At 35.4% G+C, this 22920-nt stretch overlaps 1 long non-coding RNA gene across 1 annotated transcript in view; it reads left to right on the top strand.

Annotated features, from left to right (window-relative positions):
* Positions 1 to 22920, top strand: part of LOC120226224 — a 122605-nt gene that overhangs the window by 92732 nt on the left and 6953 nt on the right. Inside the window, exon 3 of the long non-coding RNA XR_005526971.1 lies at positions 20881 to 20982. This is a non-coding gene — a long non-coding RNA (uncharacterized LOC120226224). The remainder of the gene's footprint in view (positions 1 to 20880; positions 20983 to 22920) is intronic.

Here is a 22920-nt window from a genome sequence, read left to right on the forward strand (position 1 = left end):
GGGGGAGGGGCAGAGGGAAAGGGGGACAGATGATCTGAAGCAGGCTCTGTGTGCACAGCAGAAAGCCCGATGTGGGGCTCGAACTCATGAACCCTGAGATCATGACCCAAGACAAAGGCAGACACTTAACCAACTGAGCCATCCAGGCACTCTAAAACTTTTCTTTTTTAATGTTTGTTTATTTTTGAGAGAGAAACAGAGCGCAATCAGGGGAGGGGCAGAGAGGGAGACACAGAATCTGAAGCAGGCTCCAGGCTCTGAGCTGTCAGCACAGAACCCGACACAGGGCTTGAACTCACGAACTGTGATATCATGACCTGAGCGGAAGTCCGATGCTTAACTGACTGAGCCACCCAGGTGCCCCTAGGGACATTCAATTTAATTTGAATTAGAAGTGGGATCCTTACAATGGTGTTCAAGAGCCTGCTCGTAATTATTACATTTCTACCATATCTCCCACTCTGTTCCCTCAAGCCTTCTGTTCCAGCCATTCTGGCCAGGTTGAGGTTCCCCATTATGCCAGCCTCAGACTTTCACACTTCCTTTTCTCTGTGCCCAGGGCACTCTTTACCTCGATTGCACAGGTCTTGTTTCTTCAACTTCAGGTCTTTATTCAAGTATCAGGTTTCAGTGAGACATTTCCTAAGCAGCCTCTAAAATGTCAGTAACCCCTAATTTTTCACACATCTTATTCCTCTTCACTGTTTTATTTTTCTCCACTGCCCCTCATTACTGTCTAATATACTATATATTTCTTTTCTTTGTTTATAGGTTCTCCCCTTCCTATAGATTTTAAATTCCACGAGGGCGGAGACTTTTGGTTTATTGTTCAGTGCTGTGCCTGGTACACAGTGACACTCGATATATATTGAACAAATGAGTTAAAATATGTTTCATTTATGATTCAGAATTTACTTTTGGATTTTTTAAATGTCTGGGAAATATCTATTATGAGCATGAATTGTATCATGTTGTTTGCAAAAGCAGCATGATCTGAGAACATGCAGTGGAATTATTAAACTGGCTCCGGAATCTGTGCAAAGTGAGGCAGCTACAAAGTGGCAGAACTGGCTCCAAATAGAGGTCCCTTTAATGCAAAATCTGTACTCTTTCTCTTGCCTCTTCCAAAATGAAAATTTCAATGTATGGATTATCTACAGGAAGCCAAGCCCAGTGAGTGGTATGTACTTTATATATATGTGCTAATTCTTTTAATCCCAGAGTAATTTTATGAAACGGATACTAGATTCTCATTTTACAACATAGTGGTTACCAGTGCGTCCAATGTCCATTGGAGTCAGACTACCTGTGTCCATTTCCAGCTTCCTGACTCACTGACTGTGACCTTGGAAGAGTCAACATTTCTGGGCCTCAGAAATGTCTGAAAATGAGTATTCTAAAATTGGCGGGGGGGGGGGGGGGATTCGGAGTGTCTTGGTTGTTTGCTTGAATTCCAGATAAAAATCGCTTTCAGCTCTCCTAGGCATGATCTTGCTTGTTTGGGCGCATGTGGCCATAGCTTTTCCTTGTTTATTTTTATCACCTTTGTATTGTACACAATATTTTTTAATAACCTTGAGTATTTCTGCTGGCATTGAAAACAATTTAAGGAAAAATAACAAAAATCTTTATTTATGGCCAGATGAATCTGTTAAGGACTCTGGATAATTTATTATCCAATCACATCATTAGGAAACTGAGCCAGCCCACTTAGTTGTTTTTTTGCTCAACCGTGATTGTGGAAACAACTTTTCTACTCTCTCTCTTTTTTAAAAAAAATTTTAAATGTTTGTTTATTTTTGAGAGAGACAGAGAGAGAGAGAGCAAGTGGGGGGCGAACAGAGAGAAAGGAAGACACAGAATCGGAAGCAGGCCCCAGGCTCTGAGCTGTCAGCACAGAGTCCCTAGAAGGGCTGGAATTCATGAATGTTGAGATCATGACCTGAGCTGAAGTAGGATGCTTAACTGATGGAGCCACCCAGGCGCCCCTCTACTCTCTTCTTTTATTCTTCCTCCTCTTCCTCTGCTTCCAACTGGCCTACTCCTTCACTTTTATTTGTTTTCATAGACTGTACTTTCAGATGATTCCATGTTCACAGGTGCAAAACAGTCCCTGGAGCAACTATATTTCCTTCCTTCCCCAGTCTTGCCTGTTAGCCCTACGGTTCGCCTCTCCAGATGCACCTAATATTGCCGGTTTCTTGCATTCCCTCCCAGAGCTAGTCTGCATATGACCAAACAAGTATATCTTTATTTTTTTTGTTATATATATATTTATGTATTACAGTTATATATTACATGCTCTACAATCTGCCGTTTTAATTTACCTGTACTTCTTGGAAATTGTTTGCTTTTACCATAAAAGAACTACTGTGTTGCTTTATACAGTTGTGGTAAATTCCTATTGTGTCGATGCATCATAATTTATTTAGCCAGTCCCCTCTAGACAGACATTTAGGCAGATTATAATCTTTTGTTCTTACAAATAGTAAATTGCTTTACACATATTTCTTGACTGATTAATCACTTATATCTTAGGCTTAAGGCACCGTGAGAAATGATTTCATAGGTCTTAGTCCACAAGGAACTAAGCATATTTATATTTTTGAATACAGTGCTTTGTATTTCTTTAAGAGAAATTTAATATGACTTACAAAGATACATAAAATTTAGTAAAATAAAATAAATAGGTAGAATGAGAAAAAGTCATATGGATCTATATGGAAGGATCCTATGTACTAGCTATAAAAATTCACCACTCTCAACATCCTTATTGTTTAGTTTGATCTCAGTGCTATTCAGCTAAAGACAGTTATACTTCTTATCAATAGTATCTTTCAATTTTCTACTAATTTTAATGACACTGTAAGGTCAAGAAGCAATAAGACATTGTAATTGCCTAACCACAGTTGTATGCAACTGGTGAACCCATTAAGCTGAATTGTTAGTTGATTGGTTGTACACAGTTTATCAACTTAAGTATTCATAATAAGCAAATGCACAAAATCTGAACGCGGCATAAAATGATAATTTAAAATTTTCAAAGTACAAAGCATGCAAATGTGTATTCCTCAAAAGTAGACCTTTGAAAAGCAAGAATTATTTATATGTCATAGTATTATTAAGTATTAGTTGTCATATCTGACATTGCCAGATATCACGCTCAGTGTTTTACGTGATTACCTCATTTCATCCTCTGAACAACTGTGTAAAGTTGGCATTATTAGCCCATATAACAGATGCAAAAATTAAGACAAGAAGTGGTTAATAACTTCTCCTAAGTCATAAGACATATAGCCTGCACATGGCAAAACCAGAGTCCAAAGCCAGATCATCTCATTATCAAGTACACAGTTGTAACAAATGCACTGGATCATCACCTCCTGTTACATTCTAGTCTTTCCTGGAAGGATACGTTAGTGTCACACATAACTTAGGTCTCCATACATGTTATATAAAAGGATCTCTGTAGTCTGGTACAGTGGTCCTTTTAGGGGCCTAGAAGAGAATATTAGATATTTAATTCACAGTTATTATTTATCTTTAAAATCAAGGAAGCAAGGGTTTATTAATATTTATTTATTAGTATTTATTATTTATTTATCAGTCTGGATGGACACTGGTACCCTTGCCAGGTCCTTACATCAGAAGGTTATAGTCACGTATTCAAAACATCCTAAGGGAAGATGTAAAGGGTTTGCACCACTGTGCAGAGGACTGGAAAGTGACATCTGTCTCTTTTCTCTCTGCCTGTAATAATGAATTTGTGTTTGTGTGCCTGGTAAACAGACTTATCTAATTTAAACTAAACTAATTCTCAGCAAATGGACTTGTGGCTTCAGAAAGCTCCCTGGAAGGAAGTTGCAAATAGAAGTTAATACAAATAATGAAAACAAAGGCAAAATACAAGAAAATGGTAGAGCAGGCCATTCTTCTACTCTTTGTATAAGCTCTTCCTTCATCATATCATGAAGTAACAGTGGTGATTAATGATATATATCAAGATGTCAACCAAAACGTTAAAATCATCAAGAAGATCATCCAAATAGGAACTTTCTGTACCACTGTTAATGAAAAGTGTCATCCTAAGTATATGCATTGTCTTTTCCAGCAATTCATGCTGTTAAGTAGACAGTTTGATTAGCAAACATTTTAAACTTGACCACACTATTTATAGCGACAACCAAAAGACTTTTTGCTTTTGTATAATTAAAAGTAAAGTCAATAATTATTCATAATAGGGTTATCTCTTTCTTTTAACATTCTATATTTATGCATGTTTTATAATGAACAAAAATTTCCGTAAAATTGGACACATCTATAATTTATAAATTTGAAAATTACCTGTATTAAAGGTACATGCTAAAAATGTTTAGAGATGGGATGAGCAATTGACAAGTTTAGAAAATAACTCCTTGGCAAATGGCAATTTTAGGCAAATGGTAGGTATATTGTATATACCTTTCCTTTCCTATTTGTCACCAGTGGCACTGATGAGAAGCCTTGTTAGGCATATATTCTTTTCTAGGTTCCCCTAGATTTTTAAAATAAGTTTTGAATAAGCTCAACAAAATATAGTTAGTCGGCTGGAAAATTATCAAACATATAATGCTCTTTTTGTTAGAAATCAGGCCCTTTGTTAAAGCCCCAGATTTTTAAAAAAGACCTATTTTTTTCTTCAAATAAGAATGAATGTAATTGTAGATTTTGTTAGAAATAAAGCCATTAAAGCACTTCAGTGGGATGGGTTTTCCATTAGCTCCTTTCAAATTCTCTCGGCCCTGCGCAGAAACGCGAGTTTCATTATGTAAAAGAGTGATCAGCAGTTCTGATGACGACGAAGATGCGTTAGCAAGTTCTAAAAGTAGCTTAATCAGACTGTACTCTAGATTCGCCACAGGACCCAAGCTAATAACATTATTTTAAAACATGTGTTGAACTGCCAGGTTTAATTTAGTTAGAATAATTTATATTATAGGGTAAATAATCAGCCATTTACTAACGTTACTGGAAGTACCTCCTTTTAGCACGGCCACTGCAGAGATCAAGACCTGGTGAAATATATGAGAAAACAGGCATGGAAGTATAAATGACCTATCCTAAATACGTCTACCCTCCGTTAGTCTAGTCAGGTCTGAAACAGCAGTGTCAAGGCTACTTCCCGTAGTCTTTCCATATGGATGTGTATCTATAGCAGTGAGGAGCACAGTCTAAGTCTAGTAGACCAGGATTTATTGGCTGTAACACTTTGGGAAAGTTCCTTAAACTACCATACTTCCCTTTCCTTATCCTTGAAATAGAAACAATACTAACATTAATAATAGCTTCCTCAGATGGTAGTTATGAAGGTTATTCAATGAATTAATGCAATTAAAGCTCTTATCAAGTAGAAGTCTAGGCATATGGGTTCATATTCAATAATTTTAAACTTATTATAAATAATTCTTATGGTAAACATGATCAAACAGTGTCAAATTGTAATGTCATACTTAGCATCGGGGCTTAATCATACTTTATTAGGGATGCAGACTCTCTCACATGTGGTAACATCAATAGGGACACAAGTCTTTTACCCTCTACCAGAAGATATTAGTTTAAGTAAGAAATGAATAATTTCAAAGTAAAATTTCTCAGCAATCAATATACTATTTCTTCTAAAACTCTCCTAAAATTAACCAGTAACTAAAATGGTTTATACCCAGTACATGGTCATGTATAAAAAAGATCTCTTCGCTGAATGAAATTTAAAATAACCAATCTAAATTTCTAAAATGGGACTGCCTTTGTGATGTCTCACCTCTTCATTTTTTTTTTTTTTTAGTATGTGTCCTAAATCAATGTCACAATAAAAAGAATGAATCTAAAAATAAATAAAAAGGTCAGGCTGTAGATACAGGGGCTTATTCTTGTTGTTTAAATAATATTCAACTCTTGAGTAATAGAAAAATGTATTAGTGAAAATTAATAATGAACTTCAAAGCCCAAAGTATCATATGAAAATATGGATTATAATCCCTTATAAATCCAAGTCAGTCCAATTCAACCAATATGCCTCAAGCTGGGTCCTAAGCATTTGACAGGCTTTATGCAGTATTTTTTAAATAGTGGCAGCAGCTCAATTAGCCAGCACGGATGGTGACATCTTTGTAAATCTTTTCTTGTCACTGATGCTTGTATTTCACTTTGTGTGTGTGTTTGTGATTGATATTTTTTCCTCTTATATTCTGTACTCTTTTCATCCTGAAAATGAGAGCTGGCATTTTTAAGGTAGAAATTTCCAGTGAGAGCCCTGCCTCCTCATTAGTTTGAGGGAAACACTAACCTTGAATACCACACAAATAGAAGACAAAAGAAACAGAGTTCACCATGTACCTTTCTTCTAAAGTTTTCCCTCAATGTATATCTTACTGATATCCAGGTGGGAAATCTGGAGTGATAAAATATCACATATAGTAAATTCCCAGGAATACCAAGAGAAAGTACAACAGTGTTCCTACCAAAATGCAGCTTCCATTCTCTTTGTCTCTTAGTTTATGTAGAAGGTCGGTGAAGCCTTCCTAGTTTTGCCATACCCAGGTGAAGCTAAGACTACCCCAGCCCCAAAGTAGTACCATTGGACGGTTTCGCATTCTCATTGCCCAGCCCACCAATGGTTTCCAAGCCAGATTCTATGCGACTGGTTTCTTCACTCTGTAATGTACCCTACAGAAAGCTAACTCTGGTTAAGATTTCACTCCAGACATAATAACTTAGTTTTCATTGCTCAGCAGTTGAACTCATCATTTTTTGAAGGAATCTCACATTATGTGAGTTTAGTATAACAAATGGAGAGTTAATGTCTCTTCCCTCCCTCTGGCAGCTGAGAAATAGGTGGTAACCTATGTTCTACCAACCAAATGTTCCTACTCACCACTTGGAGTCTTGAGCAAGTGATATAAAAAAGCAAAGTCTATTTAGAAGTTATGTACTCGGGCAGTATAGTCCAATGATTCACACCAAGTAACCAGCAGGCTCTAGCATAGCATGATCTTCCTAATGATACTGTTTTATTTTTTATATTTCCTTGCTGATTCCTTTTGTCCAGACTTTCTTGGTCCTAGATCATTTTTGAGCCTGTTTATGATATTATTATTCATTCTATGAGAATCTGTGACATTCTTCCAACAAATTCCTTTGTGATTTCAATGTGATCCACCTATATTTGGTCTCTGTGTTTCTAGATGTACCTCTAATTATACCCCTCAAGAAAAATTATGCTACACCATACCACTTGCAATCCTTCTGTTCTCTCTCCCTCTGCCAAGCTACCTCCTGAAATTTCTTCAAGTCTCCCTGAGAATTCAGCCATTTCCAATTTGGAATTACTCTCTCCTTCACCAATGAGGAGGCTACATAATATAGTGGAAGAGAGCCATTGTCTTCGACCCGTGTCAGTACTGTTCTATTGCATTTAATTTGAACTCTACAGCTATGTGTCTTCCAGGGTAATATTTCAATTTATTTAATGTAGTGCAATTCAACAGTTATTTTTTTAAATGCACTCATCAAATCAATATTATTCCATGCTTCTCTAGGGATAAGGTGAATAACACATTATTTGTGAAATAATAAAGTTTAATGAATCAAATTTTAATTTCACGAAGTTAAAAGTAACTCATAGTAAGTGCTCATGAAGCACCTGAGGTTTTTTGGACAAAATAGCAAAATCAGATCAGATTTTTTTTCCCCTCTCAGATTATTTGAAATAAATACAGTCAGAAGTCCACAAGGGTTTGGTATACTTTTTAGAGTTCTCTTAACCATAGGTCTTTTCTGAATGTAAATGAATGATCACTAAGATTCTAATCTAATAAGAAATGACAGTCTATTCTACTAGCACCTGTGATATAGTTTCAGTGAATTATTCTGTGACTTAAATTAACCAGGGTCATTTTCTGTTGTTATAACCAGAAGCCAAATCTTAAACTGCGTTTCTGCATAAGATCCTACTTAAGAGCCACCTAGTTTTATCTTACATAGGAAATCAAGTCCACGCTGATGTGTTTGTCTTTCAAAACCACCATACATACCTGAAAAAATACACAGTCATTGATGATGGCACTGTAAGATCTGACAAGGCAACTAGAAATCCAAAAACCAGTATTACCACTGCCATTCATCTTTCACAGAACTTTTGTGACAATTCTCAAAGCTAATTGACAGCAAGTCTTGTTGACTTTAGGGGGAGGAGGAGATAAAAAATAATAAAAGAATAAGAAAACAGAAAAGCGTGATCCAAATAGGTGTAGCAAGCTATCATTTAAAAATATTCAAAATATGCAGTCTCTTCGAAAGTTGACTTCTAGTTATAAAATCGATTTAGTTGAAGAGTGAAGTTGTGGCTTTGTGTTGAGAATAAGCTCATTGGGCCAACTACCAACCCCTACTCGATGTTCTTAAGTCGTACTATGCTGATGTGAAGCACCGCTGGGGACTCTCTTTAGGAAACTCATTATCATGTAGTACCTATTACGATAGTTATTTGCTTCATGGATTAAAGAAATAGTTCAATCTCAAAGCGCTGTGTCATCATTCTTCTCTACCCAACAAATTCACAATACTTAATTCCAGGCAGTAAGAGATGGGTAGTCAGCACATATAGATAGGGTAGGATAAGGTAATGAGTATGCCATCTAGATTATTAGATTGGTTTTCATCATTTTTTTTGGTTGATTTTGGATGCTTCTTAGATAGAAACCTTATTTTAAAATATTCCAGTTTGGGGAGAATATGATGATATCTCTCCCATCTACTATTTACTTGCATTTATGAGGAAGTTAAATTGCTTTGGATTTAACTACTGAAGATTGAAATACCTGTCTCTGTGGTTAGCCTAGCTGCAATGCAATAGTTCCTAATGGGTGTAAGTTACAAAAACGTTTACATAAAATTGAGTTTTAAAGACTGATATATAAAATATATACAAGTGGAACTTTTCGTGGCATAATAGAATAATAGGGACCTCTATTCTGCAACTTCTTAATCTGTTTTTTCCAATACCTTGACTCCTTTCTCCGGCAGTTAGTTATCCTCATGAAACCATTAGAGAGATCCAAAGGCTGAAGTCTCAGATGTCTGACTTTGAACTAAATATCCTGGTATTGCTATAAATACTTATTTAAATATAATATATTCAAATTATAATATATATTATGTATTATATTATAGACCATACTGTTATGTATTATAAATATGTTATTTACATATTAACTATAATATAAATATTTAATATACTTAAATATATATTTAAAATATATACACATATATAAATACCTTTTTAACTAAATAACTTTTTTATTGCATGATTACGTGACACAGGCATGAAAAGAGTGCTCTGTTGTAAAACAAATTTTTTTAAGAGAGAGAAAGAGAGAGAGTGTGTGCTGTGAGAGTGTGAGTAGGGGAAAGGCTGGGGGAGAAGGAAAGTGAGAATCTTGAGTGTGGAGCCTGATCTCAGGACTGTAGGATCATGACCTGAGTCAAAATCAAGCACCAGACACTTAACTGACTGAGCCACCCAGGCACCCCCAAAATGTGTTTTAACATAGATTTTATAAATTCAAATCTATGTGCTTTTTATTATTTGTTTCATATATTTTTACCAGATTTATCTGGTATTTTTGTGGAAACCATCTGAAACTCTTACTGAGCTCATAGTTGAAAGCTACTATGAAGTCACATGGCCTTGCAGGGGATCCTGCACATCTCAGTTGACTTACTGGTCATATGACCTTTGGATTTGTTCTCTTCCTCTCTGAAGAAATGGTACTGGGCTAAAAGTTACCCTATTTTCCAAAATTTTGTCCTGATGAGGATCACCTGGTGTACTTGTGCTTGTTGAAAGTATAAGTTCCCTGACTTATTCCAAACCCACTAAGTCAGAATTCTCAGGAGAGGGCCCGGAAAGCTGTGCACTTGGGAAACAAAAGTGAATGTACTTGGGAAACAGAAGTGAAGGCACTCTGTTCTAATTCAGAAATCCTTTGATTCCACTAGTGCTTCTCTGATGGTAAGATAACTAAGCTATGGAGTTTTTAGTACAGAGGATGGGAAAGAAAAAATTCTTCCTTTGCAATGAAAATGATGTCCAATTTGGCATTTTCTATGAAATATTAAAATAATTCTGTAATAATTTTATTATTATAATAATCATAATTTCATGACACTGAATAGTTAGAAGTTAAATCTTATTTAAATTTCTCCACATCTTTTCTTATTTTTTCTTTTCTATTTTTTAGTGTGGGTTGCTTTACTTTAGACTTTTTTCTTTTTCTTTTCTGTTGCATCTTTGCTTTGAAAAATCTGATCACTTATCCTTATAAAATCTCTAAAAGGGATGCTGTAATCTTTCTTTTAAGTACCACATTATGGATTTTCTGCAAACTTTTGGCAGAAATTTCCCCCTAATTAACATTAAAGTTGAACTAACTTCTCAAAGGAGGATGGGCCATCTATAGTCTTTATTCACTCAACAAGCTTTTATTGTGCGCTGTCAAGGTGACAACTTTATCTTGGCCAATTTGGGGATCTTCTCTATATTTGCTGGGTTCTTATTCACGGTTTTGAGTGTTGTGGGAACTAGGAAACAGTGACGAGGCTCTAAATGACATCCACTCAAATTAGCATTTTCAGAAGCATCCATTGGCTTATTTGGAACTTGCTTATCACTCATCGGATGTTACCAGTAAGACGTCATTCATTCTTGGTAGCATGACTCCCTCAATGCTGTCCTTGTTTCTCCTCGGCCACTCCTGGCGGTGCAGAGATCCTTCCAGGAAATCTCTGGGAACTTGTTTGAGACCCCATATGACCAGATACCCACATAACCTAACCTGCAATCATTTCCTCTTTGGAGTCTTGTCCCTGTTTCTTGAATGTCTACCTCAGAAGTAATACACAGATTCCTTTTATTCTCAAATCCCACAAAGTCTCCAGGGACTTTTAGTAAAAGCTATCTTAGAATGTTGTTTTTCATTTAACATCAATTTCAAAAGCTACATAGCTGAGGTACCAATGCAATGTGTTACAGTAACCCTTACCTGTAATATGTGACGAACGTAAGTACATACTTTTCTCTAAGTCCTTATTGCAAAAAAAAAAAACAAACTTTTTAAGTACTTCTTTCTTGAATTGGATAACTGAATATTTGTTCCCATGAGAACATGAATTGCTAATTTGTTGAATAGACTTTCTAAAGCTTTATTTGAAATACTTCAATAATTTCATCATAGTTTGAAGATAGCAAAAAGTGATAATATATGCTGAGAGGATAGAAATCTAAAGATTAATCAGTTGGGTTAGCGCAAAGTGCTTTTTTAAAATGACTTCAGGATAGAGAAATGAGAAATGAATATCACATACAAACTGAATATGCAAGTATCAGTTTAGAAACTATTTACATAATATTATTGTCCACCTATAAAAATGTCACTGGCATTCTGAAAAAAATCAAAATATTGTTTCATTTGATCTGTGAGTTATTTTGTACCTTTTATAGTTATGACTTTGTTTATGTTATTTGTCTTTTTATAGAGATTCATTCTGAATTCCATGATTTTGGAAGTGATTGCTTTAATCTTTCATTTTTTAGAAAGTTCCTTGATATTTCTTTTGAAATATGAACTTTTATTTCACATCTTACATATTGCTTGTAATATCAGAGATATCAAGTTTTTAACTGATCTAAGCAATATGACAAAAGCAACACAAGGCCATGGAGCAGAAGCCAATAGTATTCATTTTCTATCTTTCCCTTCAGTTTTCCTCATGCTGAAGGAAACATACTTTTCTTTATTATTATTTTTTTAAATATTTTTATTTATTTCTAGGAGAGAGAGAGAGACAGCGTGAGCAGGGGAGGGTCAGAGAGAGAGGGAGATACAGACTCTGAAATAGGCTCCAGGCTCTGAGCTGGCAGTCAGCACAGAGCCCGACGCGGGGCCCGAACCCACGAACCGAGAGATCAAGACCTAAGCGAAAAGTCGGACGCTTAACCGACTAAGCCACCCAGGCGCCCCTCTTTATTATTTTTTGAATTAAAAATTTTTTAATGTTTATTTATTTTTAAGAGAAAGGGAGTTGGGAAGGAGCTGGGAGAGGGAAACAGAGGATCTGAAGCAGGCTCTGCTCTGACATCAGCCCAGTGCAGGGCTTGAACTCATGAACCATGAGATCATGACCTGAGCTGAAGCCGAATGTATAACCAATTGAGCCACCTAGGTGCCCCTAGGGGGGAGGCATACTTCTAAACAGCATATATTCTATTTTTAAACATAATATTATAAATGTTTTTTTTATATTTCCACCTGGTTTTTAAAAATATATTTCTAATGACTATGTACTATGTCAACAGTTGCTTGCCATAATTTAACTCATTCCAGCATTGTTAGATAATTAGCAATATCCAGTTTTGATATTAGAAAAAGTTTTTAATAAAAATCTCATATATACATTTTTGCCAAACCTGAAGGGGATGATATTACAGGTCAAAGAGAGCTACTAAAATGTTTTAGAGCTCAATGTGAAATATTTCTGAGCTTAATGACTTCATAATTAAACCATATGCAGTAAAATACTTGTTTGTGAGCATAAGTTGTTGCAGAAACATGCTTGCAATCCAAGCACTTGTATATCAAAGTGATTCCCCATAAGAAATAATGGAAACTCATATGATTCATTCTACAACCCAAAAATAATCATATAAAAATTATTAAAATAATGTAATATAATACAAAATAATAAAGAAAATACAAAGTATAAGGAAAAATAAATAAGTTAACCTGCACTTAACTTTGAAAACCTTCATGGCTGCTGTAAGGGAGATGAGAGAGAGGAGGGTTATTGTGTAGGATGACTTTCACTATCACTAATAGAATCACTGCTATCTATTGGCTCAGTGGAATCTCTCTCTTTTCATGCAACTTTAACCTGTCTAATGGCCTAAAATGAAGCAAAGCAGTTCTAAGCTTAATCTTATATGGAAAAGCAACAGACTGTCCATAGGTGCTTTGAAGTGACAGAATACACTAGTGCCAATTGTGAGCACCTTCCAATACTCTGAAAAATCATTGATTTCTGCCAAACACCATGGCCTGAGACCAAGCACCTGAGCATGGGAGACAATCACCCACAATTCTGCATTGAGGGAAGGAGTGGGGGAATAGGGAAGAGACAGAAAGAGAGAGAGATAGGGAGAGAGAAGAACCATTGGCTCAGTTGTGATCATGTGAGATTCTGCTTCACGTACGACTCGTATTGCAAGACATCTCTGGTTTATCAAGTAAAAGTTTACTTGAAATGTTTGCACAGTTACTCACAATCCAAGATTTTGCTGTATTTTGAAGTATAACAATTTCAACATATACCAACCAGAATATGTTATATGAATTTTGTAGATATAAAATGATGTTTCATTGTTTTAATTTCAATTTGTTTGATAACTATCCACAAAAAGGAGCTAATAGTATCTCCTACTGGGTAAATTGATACAGGCTTTCTTTGATACTTAACATAGATGTTAGTATAAAAAATTCTGGTATAGAAAGGTGAAATACCAAACAGAATTAAATGGATATTAAAACAAAGTATATATAGTGAATGAATACCATAAAATTATATAAGTGGGTTTTGTTTGCTGTGAACTCATTTTTACATTTGAAATTTTCCTATGCAATTTTCCAATCAAACTTAAAAAGATGATTTTTTGGAGTATACTTTCCTTTTATTTAAAAATCATCTATCTAATTTTCTATTACAGAATCTTTTTGAAGTATGGGTAAAGTTCAGGTGATAAAGTTGGTATCATTTTTATGATAATTATAATGCCATTGGGATTAGATCCCACAATATTACTGTCCGTTACCTTAAAAGTGAATATCGCAGTTTGGCCTTTATGCTAATTTTTAATAAATGCTTTACCTCACAAATTGCCACTCAATATCAGAAAGCTAAACTGTCAAATGTCAGAATTAGATTGGCTTGACTGCCTAATTAAATACAGATTCATCTGGCAAAGTGTTCTCCTGCTCTCATATTTCACTCTAATATCCGCTCAAATTCAGAATGACCCCTACATGGCCTAAACTTTAGAGCAAGGACAAACAGACAAAAATACCAATGCTGTCCTCTCAAGTCCTGACCTGAGGAATGCAATGTCAACTTGGTACATAAATTGGAAGACTTAAATGGGGAGACAGAAATGTACCCCTAAAATGGGACTGTCCTACACTGACATGACGCAACTATGGAGGGCCAGAAGGCACCTGTGTCTCACTCTCTCAGTGATCCTCACTTTTTCCAGAACTGTCTGTCACAACACATTGGGAAGGAAGAAAAAGCAGTGACTGCTAGCACTAGACATACTTCCTTAGTGACATTGTGCACAAAGTGAGAAGCAGCTGGGGAGAGGAGAGGACCCTCAGGCAGAATACAGGAATCCAGCTCCATCCATGCTATTCATTCACATCGTGGGGAAAGCAAAGCCACTCCACTTCTCTGAGAGTGAGTTTCTTTCCCTGAGAAATGAAGGAGTTGGTCTATATGAGCTATATGATATCTCATGGTTCTAAATTTCTGAGATTCTCTGATCATCCGTATTTGAACATTTTATTTCTTGAGTGCTTTGACTAGCTTTATGATACTGTGAAAATCACAGCAAGGCTGAGCTTCATATATGGGGAGAATAAGCTTAGCTGTTTCTTTCCCTGGTTAGCTGAAAGTTGAAGGTGCTTGTCAACCTCATTGTCTGAAGATAAATCTATCCTCTGTATTCTGCATGTAAGAGGGGAATATGAGAGACAGCGTGGAGACTAGAAATGCTTTTGAGCTGTCAAAACCAGAAGTCACCCTGTAGGTAAAATATCAAGTTGAATGACACGACTAGTTAGATGTCTGTTACCGAGAGGGCCAAGCGCAGTGTTCTGACCACACTCAGACATGCACAAAAGCTGGGCTCTTCCTCTTAAGCTGCTAATAGTGGAGGCAGTGGCACACAGAGATAAGGCAGTTCCCCTGGGTGTTGTCTTTGCTGGGCGCTGAGCTACCACTGTATTTCCCAAAGTCAATTATATTTTTCCAATACGCAAGTACTTTGCATGCACGTAGGTAAGAAAGACAGCACAAATTCAGTATCTAGCTTACAACGTGTAGTTTCAACATTTTATTGAAAAGCGCAAAGTACTTCATCCAAACATATGTTTCCTTCCTTTTCAGTGAGTCAGAGTGTGTGTGTGTGTGTGTGTGTGTGTGTGTGTGAGAGAGAGAGAATAATCAACGTGTCTGACTTATAAGTAATGACTAGTCAAGAACTGCAATTTGCTAAGCTTGTATAGCTTTTTGAGCAAAATAAGGCACTTTTATATTGATCTATTCAGTTTCTTTCAGATACAATGAGTGAAGTTTGAGTATCTGTATATTTTTAAATGAGTAGAGAATCTGTTTATAATATGTGAAATTATAAAACACACGTAGAATAGCAAAGAGTAGGCACATCTTATACCATATTTATCCTGTCCTAGTTTAATAATTGACCTCTACTAGGCTTTTTTTTTTTTTTTTTTCCATTGGAGTCTATTCCAGTGAGCCATAATCTTTAGGAGGATTTTCCCAAATAGATACAGCATAACATGCAAAGAAAATCATCCACTGAGGGCCTAGGGCCTACTGGGAGCACGGTACTACTTAGACCCTAGAGCATTAAAAGAACACATCATAATAACAATACTTGTATTGTGTTAAATTAATTCAAGAGACAAATATTATTTTACATTTCATGTAGAAAAATGAACTTACAACTTTGCTCTCTTGAACCCACTGCTTACTAACATATGAATGTGGATCATTTAGTTCACCTTTTTCTGCCTTGGTTTCCACTTTTGCAAAACAAGTTTCATAGTATGATGTACCGTGTAAGCTTCCTATGAATATTAGATGAAATCAGCATGGAAAGTCTTACAACTGGAACATAGAATTCGATTAACAGTGCTTTTGCAACAAGACGAGAGAAGCACACCTTTATGGATATGACACGTGAGGAGTCTATTGACATATATTTCTTCATATTTGCATTGTGTCATATTGCTTCAAATGGGAAGGTTGGGGCTTACAGTGCTTAGTGACCCCGCAGTATGGTGTTTAAGGATGTTCTCTTTGAATTGCACTTGCTGGAATTATGAATTTCCAAGAAAGTTCACCGATTTGAATGGAGCCAATTTCCTTTTTTCATCCCAGCAAGAAACTACTTAGACTTGTGGATATCCCTAGAAATAGACGCAATTAAGAAACATGATAATGGAAAGAGCAAAGCCAGCCTAATTTATAAATTTTATGTTTTACTGAAGCTGTCCAACAAAGTATTCATAAGTGATTCTGAATTTATTTTCTGTAATGGTGATTCTCAAACATTTTTAGACCAGGGACCACTTCAGCAAGGGCAAATGATACTTAAGAGTAGTAATGAATGTAATACACCTTCACTTCCCATTTAGAATAGAGCAATTATTCCTGATACTCTGCTGGGTATATTATATTTGTTACATTATTGGATCCTAACCCCAATTCCAGATTTTCTTTCTGCTGATTGATCCAATCCATTATGACCCCGTTATTTGTCCTGAAACCCCACTTGGTGGTGATCTTGTTTTTACGTATTCCCATCTCAGGTAGATCTTTTGTTGCTTACACAATGTCCTCAGCCAGCAATTCTCCTCCTATAGAACTATTTATACAAACGCCACATTGCCCTTCGGCTTTGACAACCACAGGGAGCTCTCCTAATTGTCCCAGCTGCAAAGGAGCTTCAGTGAGTTCCTGGGTTGCTTTTCTTTGGAAGCTTTATTACAATTTCTACTGCTTTGTCCTTGTATCCCACTTATTTGTGCACACATCTTCTCTTCCCACTGAATTGTAATCTCTTGGGGAATAGGAACAATGTCTTCTGTTTCTTTTTTCTAGCATAGTCCTGACATATATATGGGCAGTCAACATATAAATGTTGATTAGTGAACCCTTCAAACCAACACATTCCTTTAAGAATCACTTTCCTCTTGATAAATTTTGATTCTCCTGAAGGGAGTTATTAAAATCTCCCTTGGGGAGAAAGACATTTTCAAATACTCCTTGCTTATCCTATAGGTTCTAATACAATCAGTTACATAATATACTACTTTTCCATCCAACTACCATTTGTGAACCATGTGGAGACAAAAGTCAAATAACAACTCTTAGACAAGAGTTTAAAAGAACTGATTCTGAATCTATCCAGATATCTTTTTTAGATAATTATAGAATATCTATGAAATACTCCATTTTTAAAACAGTACCATGTATTTCCAAATTGGGAATAACACCAAAGTAAGTATTTGAAAGTGTTCTGCCCTGGATCTTGAAAATGGGTTGAATAGTAGTATTTAGATAGTAGTGTTGCTTCAGCATGTTAATTTCCAGGATAATACTATGTTTATTTTTTCTTGTTAATTAGAGAAGCAAATGCGAGTATTTTCTGTCTCAGAACATTTTTGCCTGTAATTCTGGAAAAATCTCATTATACTTTTGTATTACAGATTCAAGAATAAATCACTGTGAGAAAAAAATGGTAATGAGCACATTATCAACTTTTTGTAGCATTTAATTTGGCTTTTCTGCTATCATTTTTCATCCCAAAGAAATAATGAAAGATCTCAAACTCAGCAGAATTCTTTTGCAGAATCAATGATGTTCTTTTTTACCACCTTTTCTGGGTGGTCTAATGGTATAAACATCCAGGTAGAGTGAGGAGTTCTGAATTTTACTATTAACTTTTTGCCCCAATTTTTTCTTCTCTTATATAAATTGCACAAATATTTATGCTGTGTGGTTGAGTTTTCACTAATCTGTATTATCAAAACAATAATGTCTTATGATTTTATTAAGAATGTTTATACAAAAGATGTGATGTTGATATTTACATATATTTATCCATGTACATTATGTTTCAATGGTCCTGTGGATTTTCAGGAATGTTACACTGCTTTACTAGTTGTTGTGTTTTTTATGTTTTTAAGTAATAAGAAGAAAATGTGACTATTTCTTTAAAAAATATTCTCTGAATATTTTCTAAGATTCTTGCTAATTAAATTCATTTGCTCACTGTTCACTTATAATAATTAAGTTAAAATCTAATTGGGAATGCATTTCTCAGACTAGAAAGAAGCAAAAAACTACTGATAGAAAGTTTGAGCCAACCATGGTATCATTACTTCAAATGAGAAAGTAAAAAAGAGTTTAGTTTATTTTTCTTTTTAGGGAGGAAAGATGATGACAAATTGAATGCTTTATATTTTAATAAGAAATACAATTGTTAATCATTTGTAGTCATGTTTAGGAACTGTGTAGAACTTGCTTACTTGCCATGGCTATAGGAAGAGATTTTTTAGAAAGAATAACAACCCACTTTGATACAATGAGTATTTTTTGAAATAGCTAGAAGGGTTTTCAATAATCAAACATTTTTTCAATAATCAAACATTATAGGATAAGTTCTATTTCAAAGTAAATTTCTCTATGCTAATAGAGCTTGACCTATACAGAATGAAATCAAATACACTGGTTACTTACAGGAAAAATAATAGTGAGAAAATAATTTATGAAATCTATCACTAGAGACACACATAGTCAACATTGCATGATGTTTTTGAAACCATTGTCTTCTATATTTCTAGAGTTAATGATTCCTTCAAGTGTGGTAGACTTCTTTGTTAAAGTATGTTTTGATTTTTTAAAAAAAGTGGTGAGAGGAGAAGATAGAGGGAAAAGTATGAAATAAAAGTCTTGCTAAGAGTTGATTAGCTTAAAAAATCACTCAAAAAACAATTATACTAACTCTGTGTGTCATTCAAGGTGCTGTTGCACAGTCTGATCTGGCTTAAAGCAGAAGGGTAGCAGAGTGAAGTGGAAGAATCATGGTTTAGAATTCAGCAAAACTTGAAAGAAATTTTGGCTTTGCCTCTTCTTTCAGTACCATGAGTAATGTTATATAATTATAAGACTTTCCACTCACTAAATAGTGAAAGAGACTAAATAATAGGGAATGAATTTGGTTTCTTTCTCTAAGATGGGGATAATAATAATTTTCTTAAAGAGTTATTCTACGAATGAGAGATCATGAACACATTTGAAAGGAAATAGAATAGTTGGTATCAGTTGTCATGATTATTTAAAACCAATGGAGAGTCATATATTTGAACACTTATGTCCCTGTTAATTTACCTAATTTTCCTTCCCAGACACACATGTTTGTTGATGGAGACAATTTATCACTCGATAATTACAGATTCTTTCCAAAATTATGTTAATGAGAAGCCAATACAGTAATTTTGATAGTAGAAGGAATCTTGTATGTCTTATCTTCAATATAATGTAATTATTACCAAAGAATCAAACACTTTTAATATATAAAAATACTGGTTAATGATATTGTTACATTAGGAAGTCATATAGAAGGAGTACTATTGACTTTTTCATACCACGTAGCTTTGGAAAACTTACTTTTCCCAGCACACACAGATTTACATTCCATTTTGCTTTGAAGGATTTACATTTCTACTTCCACCACTTTTTTTTTTTTTTTAATTTTTCAATGGACCATTTTTGAGCCATTGATCTCTTTTTTTGAGACTGGAATGTATTTCATGGAATGTAATGAAATGCAAGAGTGATAGTAAAATGCATATCTCACAAATATTAAAAGTCGAAACATATAAATTCATTTTGTGAATTTACATTGGAATATACATTGACATCCTCTCACACTGAGGGATTTTTTTAAATGTTTTTATTTATTTCTGAGAGAGAGAGAGACAGACAGTGTGAGCAGGGGAGGGTCAGAGAGAGAGGGAGACACAGAATCTGAAGCAGTCTCTAGGCTCTGAGCTAGCTGTCAGCACAGGGCCCAACACAGGACTCGAACCCACGAACCATGAGATCATGACCTAAACCGAAGTCGGACACTTAACCGACTGAGCCACCCAGGAGCCCCAAGGATTTTCTTTTCATGTGTCTTCATCACGGGGGCCAATACATTGGCAAAATATTGGAAGAGATTCTCCAGAAATCTCTAGATATTTCAATTTTTGCCACTATTTGTGGGAACTCTGGAACTATCAGAGTCATTGAAATTTTTAGATGGAAGATGCTTAAGCAGGTAGGACCTCCTTAGCACATTAGTATTTAGCCATTGAAGCATATATTTGATTTTTGTTATAACTTTGCTCACAAAAGCAAAACCAAATTGTTTTATTTTGGAGTTCAGTTTCTAAAAGACATTTCATAAAATGTCATGGAGATTTTAGAAGAGCTTAAACATCAAAACATAAATTATCTATATTAGGAAACTTTCATAAATAGTGTCATTAAACAGGAAATTCACAATGAGATTTTGGCTTAAGTTTTTAAGAAAACACACCTATGCTTTTTCCACATTAGATACTAACTCATTGACAATCAGCCATGCTTTTGCCATAGTATGGTCTCCAGTGGTTGTGAGCAGTTGCTAAAGAAAGTCATCCACACCCTTTTGACTCTTCACATTGTGAAATTAGTTGAATAAATATTGTCTTTTCATACACCTGATTATGAAATGGAAGGAAAATTAAGAAGTCTAGTTTCTTTATTGCTTATCTATTAAGTTCTTTTTCTCTCCTTTCTTCCCTAGCAAAGAGTTGGAGCTGTGGGTTAAACAAGCAAAAATAAAAAAGTAACAACAGAAGTATGCCTCCCCTCTGTGTAATTGGCTTGGGGAATTAAAAGCAATTGAAATGTTAAGAGTTCTAAGGTTTTCTCTTCCATTCTTCCTTATCCTTTCCCCAGGCTCCTCACCCAGCGCTGGAGACATGGTTCATCACTGTGGCCCCAGGAACTTCTCATTCTTGACACCAGGGCTGGATCCTGGGCTGCCCTGCTTCTCTGAAGGTATTTGTCCTCAGAAGAAAGCTGGGAGGAGGGCTCTGTTGAAGGTCTTTTGGTGTAAAGTCAGCTTCTGAGTTAAAAGCCCATTAGTTACCCCTCCAAATGTCATCAAGAATAGCTGCTATGTGATGGCAACTTCCTATAAGCAATTGTCTTTGGCCTTCTGTAACTGAAACGATATTCAGCTGGGAGAGAGTTAATTTGAGCTTTAATTATATTGATGGCCAAATTAACCTTTCAGGGAGATGTGGTAATATAGAAATTGAAGATCTGATACCAGATTCAGTATACAAATCTCTGTCAGTGAATACAGCTGGAATATTTAGCTGAATAAAGCTTTAGAAATTACTTCAGTACAATGTACCATAGAAGTAAATGAATTAAGGAGGCAAGTGTCTACTTCAATATTATGCAGTTTTTTCATGAAGGCTACGAAAAAGAAACATATTTTCATTTATCATAATTATGGACAGTAGTGAAGACTATATCAACTTGCATCATCGGTAAATGGCTTCATTGCCCAATCTCATCAACAATGCTTGTGCTACAGGGGGTGCTCTGAGAAACGATTTTTATGTAAGGCACCAGTTAGTCTGGGGTAGCACAATTTAAAAGCCAATAAAACTAGTCTGACACTGTGACGTTCTATCATCCAGCCACGAGACACATTTTATCAGAGGCAGCAGATAAATATCAATAGGATTTGTTTAAGCTGGCATTGAAACATAGCCCATTTATCTCTCCAAATTATGCCAAGATCAAATACACTGAGTGAATTATTATTGAATGTGAACTAAATTGTGGCATAACTAGAAAGATCATATTTCCCCAAACATATAATCCATCACTGAACTGTTAGATGCAGTGCACCCCACTTAAAAGAAATCCATTCTTCAGGATCTACTTGTTAAAAACGACTACTTAACAGAAAGTAACATATACCAGTGTGGGTGCTGGTAAAGGAGAAGACCAACCCAGGACTTTTCCAATGCTTAAAGTCACATCACTTAAACATGTTTAAAAATAGAAACTTGGGGCACTGGGGTGGCTCAGTGGATTGGCCATCCAACTTTGGTTCAAGTCACGATCTCACAGTTTGTGAGTTTGAGGCCTGCGTGGATTCTGTGCTGACAGCTCAGAGCCTGAAGCCTCTTTCAGACTCTGTCTCCCTCTCTCTCTCTCTCTGCCCCTTCCCTGCTCATCTGTCTCTCTCAAAAGTAAATAAATATTAAAAACAATTATAAAAATAGAAACTTAACCAAGAAGTTACATTATTCTTGGTTTAGATTTTAGTTGCAGTTGGAAACAAATGCATCACCATAGATTGAATGTAAATATGTAGTTTATAGTGGGGGGGGGGGAGGGAAAACTGGATTCAGTGATACTTTCAATGAAAAATCTGAAAGAAATCATAATTGCCCCTAAAATATCTAAAGATAGATAGATACCTTTAGCTAAAGGTAGCCCATCTTGGTTAATACATTCATGAATCTCAACACAATTTCATGGAATCCCAGGGTTACATGGAAAAGAATTTCTGAAACTTAAAGCGGGCAACCCAGTTCTAGAAACGTTTCTTTGTTTTTCTTTTTTTTTTTTTTCCCCCTCTAACCAACAGAAAACTTCCTTTAAAATAAACACAATTGAGAGATAAGAAACAGTTCTCAACGATTAGCTTTTAATTTATGACCTTTGAGTTGTAAAAGAAATTTTTGACAGGAACTCTATTTAGAATTAGAGAGATTCTGTCTTATCTTGACAGGAAGGAAATGACCGCTCAGTCTCTACCTTCCCTGGTGCCTAGCAGAGGAGATAATGTATGTGGAAGTTCTCAGAGTCTGTAAAATGTTGTATAAATGTTATATTTGTTAAAAAATCAGTCAGTCCATAGGGTCCATTTACCTTTTTGGTGATTCTATGCCCCACAATTTTTTTTCTTCT

This window comes from Hyaena hyaena, unplaced genomic scaffold (assembly GCF_003009895.1).
Source record: "Hyaena hyaena isolate Hyena2069 unplaced genomic scaffold, ASM300989v1 scaffold_1641, whole genome shotgun sequence".
Lineage (NCBI taxonomy): Eukaryota > Metazoa > Chordata > Mammalia > Carnivora > Hyaenidae > Hyaena > Hyaena hyaena.